This window comes from Coenobita brevimanus, chromosome 94 (assembly GCF_032717465.1).
Source record: "Coenobita brevimanus isolate Jiangsu-jjx chromosome 94, ASM3271746v2, whole genome shotgun sequence".
Lineage (NCBI taxonomy): Eukaryota > Metazoa > Arthropoda > Malacostraca > Decapoda > Coenobitidae > Coenobita > Coenobita brevimanus.
Window position 1 is genome coordinate 34,850,642 of NC_137047.1, and position 5,456 is coordinate 34,856,097.

A 5,456-nucleotide genomic window follows, 5' to 3' on the forward strand; every position below is an offset into this window, starting at 1 on the left:
AAAAGTTTTATGCCTGATCTATAGAGCTTCAATTTACACACCTGAAAACGTAAACCCCACCCTCCTAGACCCAATAGTTACCGAGCTATGGCCCGTTAAGTTGATGATAGTTACCCATCATGGCCCCGGCGAGAAAGAAAATACGCCACTTGCACCTGTTTTCTTCACAAAAATACGTACAAAAATCACCAAAGTAAATTTTGTTGGTGTGTAATATATGTTATAAGCCATTGTAATGTGCTTAGAAAAAAATAAAATGGTGACAACCCCCCCCAATAAATATGATAAATAGTAAAAATTATCCTCCCCTCCCCATACCTCCAATCCCCTCCTTCCCCTTCCCTTCCCTCCCCTCCTCTTTCCTCCTCTCCCCTCGACTAACTTCCCCTCCCCCCTCCCCTCCCAGCCGAACTGTCAAATCTAGCTAGGGAAAATGGTCATGAACCCCCTAATAAAAATATGAAAAACAGCAAAAATTATCCTCTCCTCCTCTCCCCTCCCCATACCTCCCTCCCCTCCCTCCCCTTCCCTTCCCTCCCCTCCTCTTTCCTTCCTTCCCTTCCCTCTCCCCGCCTAATCCCCCTCCCCCCTTTCCCCTCCCTCCTCCCCTCCCCTCCGAACTGCCAAATCTAGCTAGTTTTCGTTTCATTTCTTTTCATTTTTGAAGGCTCCAACATGTTTGCATGCGTCGGCAATAAATAAAATCTCATTTTCGAGTGGGTTTCGAATAAAGACAGCTAAAATAATTGTGGTGTGCATTTTTGTATGCAAAGACACGAATTGAGTACACCGCTTCCCGTCCGATCAGCGAAGTTAAGCAACGTTGGGTCTGGTTAGTACTTGGATGGGTGACCGCCTGGGAACACCAGATGCTGTTGGCATAACGTTCTCCCTATGTGTTAAGTGGGGTTGGTGGAGGATTAATGCCCCTCCCTGTAAAACAATTAACTCTAAGCCCTTGGCTACCCCGTTTGGGATACATGGCGTCTGGCAATGAATGAATGAATGATTCAAGGACACGCACCATAAAGCGTAAAAAATACGCAATATTCGAAGCTGGGGAGGTAAAGATACTGTGCGCTAGGGGTTGGGGGTGAGGGTAGGGGGTGGGGTGGGAGGTTGGGGATGGTGGTGGGAGGTGGTAAGGCCAGGAGTGGGCGTATGGGGATGGGGGGATGAGAGGAGAACCACAAGACGCAAAGGAAGGGCCCCGGTGGAGTACAGGGAAATGGAGGGAGAGTAGGGGGGAAATACCCTCCCCCAGTCGTGGAGGGATTCACATGGGAGAGAGGGGGGGGCTGCATGAGGAAGGTGTGGGAGAGGTGGTGGTGGTGGTAAGAGCGGTCGGAAGTAGGGTAGCAACAAGGTAGTGGGGTATAGGGACGTGACGAGAGAGAGGTGGGGGGTACACCCCCCACCGCCTGGGTACGAGCCTGGGTCCCCTCCGGTGTGTGTCCAACACTTAGTTCTGATTGGTTAGAAGCCATCTGCGTCACAGTTAGGCTGGAGCCAGCTACCGCCGGTTTTTTGTGGATGTTGCATGATCAGTGTTGCTCGTCCTTTTAAGAAATCTGCACAAAAAGCCTTTAGGCATTAATGGTATCTCATCATTCAACAGGATCCTCAACGGTACTGAGCACTTCAAACTGATTTTAGACTGCCACTGCATACTCATATGCACAGTCCTCATCTCTCAGTTTCTCAAGATGAAACCTTTTTTTGATGGCATTTTGTGACTATCTCAGGTTTTTTTTGCAGCCTTAGGGTAGCAACAACAAGTCTGTGATCAGTAGCAAAGACATCTGCACTCCTGAAAAACCTGCAGTTCTGAAGGATCCTCCTGTGATTACTAACAACAATGTGATCAAACTCCTTAGCAGCCCCTCCAGTATTGGGATACACTGTACAGTGGTGATGATTTGACCAATCGAACCAGGATCCAGCAAGTCTTAACTTACAGGATAAAGCGAAATCCAGAGGGTAAAAACTATTGGAATTCTTGGTTCTAGGGCAAAAGGGGACCTACACAGTCCCTGAAGCCCTCCCTGGCAGTGTCGGTAACTGCATTAAAGTTGTCCAAGACCAGGAGTGTATCCTGCAAGGGGCACCATTCCACAACAGAGTCAAGTTTGGTGTAGAATAGCTCTTTCTCTTCAAGATCACTGATCTCAGTTGGAGCGTACATTGCAGTAAGAGTGATGAAGCCCAAGTAGTGCTTCAGTCTCACCAGCATTTCACTCTCACCAACCAGAGTAACCCTGTTGACACAAGAGAGAAAGTGAGTAGCAGTTGTCACAGTGACATCCCTGCGATGGGCACCATCATCATAGCCAGACCAGTAGCATGTGTAACCAACGCTACTGATCTCACCATGCCCGGGATGCATCACTTCAGAGAGTGCAGCTATTCCGACCCCAAATCGCCCCAACTCCCGTGACAATAGAAGCAGTCAATCATCCTTTGAAGGGTTTAGAACATTCCATGCCCCCACCCACAGTGCTTTCAGGAGGTTTAACCCGCGCTTGGAGCCTCGTTAGTGTAGCAATTACAAGTACATTCATAAATCAGCAAAATAACTATTTCCAGACTACAGGCAGAAAGTAAATGAGTTTGCTTATTTCCAGGTGAACGTGTATCCTAAAGTCAGTGAAACGAGTACTTCATTATAAAGACATTCGATGATTATATATTATGTCCCTTATTTTCAGAACTGTTGATTACAGATTGCATGGTGCATAGTATATCCTTTGCTGTTTTTCCTACCAAATTTCCCAGCTTGTTTTTTCCAACAATCAAGGTGTTTATTCTGCCTTCTCCACACTCATGTACCAAAGGTTGTGGTGGATGGGGGAGAGGCTCGCTCTTTCTATCCTTTCCTCACGGAGTTTGGTTATATCTTTAACCCGTGGAGAGCGTCGACCGTTCCGTAGGTACCTGCTGGGAAGCGACGGTTTGGTCGAAATTTCGAGTCTTACAGAACTGAATGAAACACACATCATCGTCTTGGAAATGTTAAGCGCGCATCCGGCAATATATATATATATATATATATATATATATATATATATATATATATATATATATATATATATAAGATAGATAGATAGATAGACAGATAGATAGATAGATAGATAGATATAGGCTTTTAAGGTATGAAAATCTTCTTGTGGGGAAATATATGTATAATTATGTATGCACACTGAAGCCTTTTATTAGAAAAGGCATCAGTATATATATATATATATATATATATATATATATATATATATATATATATATATATGACCACATAAAGTCACGTGGTGGTGAGATATAATGGCCAGAAGATGAACAGCAGGTGGCATGAGCATCCCACCGCCCGCGGTGATCGAGGTTCACGAAGGTCATTGTCCGGGAAGAACATTCTATATTTACCATGGCTTTGGGCAAGGATCACGTGATTACTGTATTATCAACCCTCTCTCTCTCTCTCTCTCTCTCTCTCTCTCGTGTGTGTGTGTGTGTGTGTGTGTGTGCGCGAGCGCAGATCCCCTTTATCTGTCTGTCTGTCTGTCTGTCTGTCTGTCTGTCTCTCTCTCTCTCTCTCTCTCTCTCTCTCTCTCTCTCTCTCTCTCTCTCTCTCTCTCTCTCTCTCTCTCGTGTGTGTGTGTTCTTACCTACCTTACCTAATTGTTCTTACCTAATTGTATCTTTACAGAAATGAGTCAAGGTCGTACTGTCCCGTGTCTTAAACCATATTTATCGTACATATCCTTAAATTTGTGAATTGTTTTGGCACACACTATTTCATTCAGTAGTGCATTCCATTGATCAATTGCTCTGTTTGGGAAACTGAATTTCCTTACGTCTTTATCACCTCTCTTCTTATGCAGTTTTTTGCAGTGTCCTCTTGCTGATGCTTCTCCATATTTTAAGTAATCATTTATGTCTATTTTCTCCTTCCCTGTTATGCACTTATATAGCATTATCATGTCACCTCTTTTCCTTCTCTCCTGTAGTGTTGGTAGATTCAGTTTATTTAGTCTTTCTTCGTAGCTTAGATCCCTTAAGCTTGGTATCCATCTTGTAGCGGCCCTTTGAACTTTTTCAATCTTGTCTATGTGTTTTTTGAGATGAGGACTCCAGACTACTGATGCATACTCCAGGGTTGGTCTGATGAATGATGTTATTATCCTTCTTAGCATGTCTTTATTTGTGTATGTGAATGCTATTCTCATATTTGCAAGCAGTGTATACATGTTTCGTACCTTCTCGCTGATGTGGTCAGCCGGAGATAGTCTGTTATTGATAATCACACCTAGGTCCTTCTCTCTTTCTGATGTGTGTAGGGTTTTATTTCCTAATGTATAATCCCAATCAGGCCTTTTTCCACTTTTACCAAACTTGATTACATGACGCTTGTCCACATTGAATTCCATTTGCCATGTATTACTCCATTCATGAAGTTTATTTAATTCTTCTTGTAGCTCTTTACAAGAGTCTGTGTTAGTAATTCTCCTTTGTATTTTTGCATCATTTGCAAACATATTTAGGTAGCTTTCATTTCCAGTGTTACTGTCTATATCATTTATATACACTAAAAACATGATTGGTGCCAGCACTGAACCCTGTGGTACTCCACTAGTCACTTCTTTCCATGATGAGTAGTTTCCCCTTAGTACTGTTCTCATTTCTCTTTTTATGAGAAAATCTTGCATCCAACAAAACAGTTTGCCTCGAATTCCTCCTTGATGGTATAGTTTCCATAAAAGTCTTTGGTGTGGTACTGTGTCAAATGTTTTCTTGAAATCTAAATAGATACTGTCCACCCATCCTTCTCTTTCCTGTATTGTGTCTGTTAGTCTGTCATAGTAGCTCAACAGATTAGTAACAGATGATTTTCCTTTTCTGAAACCAAACTGTCTTTCTGTTATCATACTGTTCTTCTAGATGATTTACCCAAGCTTTTCTTATAAGCTTTTCTAATACCTTGCTTACAACACTGGTCAGTGATACTGGTCGGTAGTTGAGTGGATTTTGTCTATTCCCTTTCTTGAATAAGGGGACAATATTTGCTTTCTTCCAAATATCAGGTAGTTTACCTTGACTCAAGGATATCTTGAAAATTAAAAATAATGGTTTACTTAATTCCTTTGCACATTCTTGTAGTACCAACATGAAATTTCATCAGGACCACTTGCTTTTCCTCTGTCTAATTTACTTAACTCCTCTTGTATTACTTTTTCTGATATTTGTATATCTGGTAGTATGTGTGGACATGCATGTTCCACATAGTCCCTCTCAAAATTTTTTTCTTCTGTAAAAACTAATTGGAAATTCTTATTTAGCGTTTCACAAATATCTTTCTCTTGTGTATAGATGATTCCTTCGTCCATAATGGATTGTATTATATCTTTTACTTTGGTTTTACTTCTGATATAGCTGTAAAACAGCTTTGGTTGATCACTACTTTTATT

At 42.2% G+C, this 5,456-nt stretch overlaps 1 pseudogene; it reads left to right on the forward strand.

Moving 5' to 3' along the window:
• The first annotated feature begins 763 nt into the window (after positions 1-763).
• On the forward strand, positions 764-881 carry LOC145413039 (5S ribosomal RNA; annotated as a pseudogene).
• Positions 882-5,456: the final 4,575 nt, after the last annotated feature.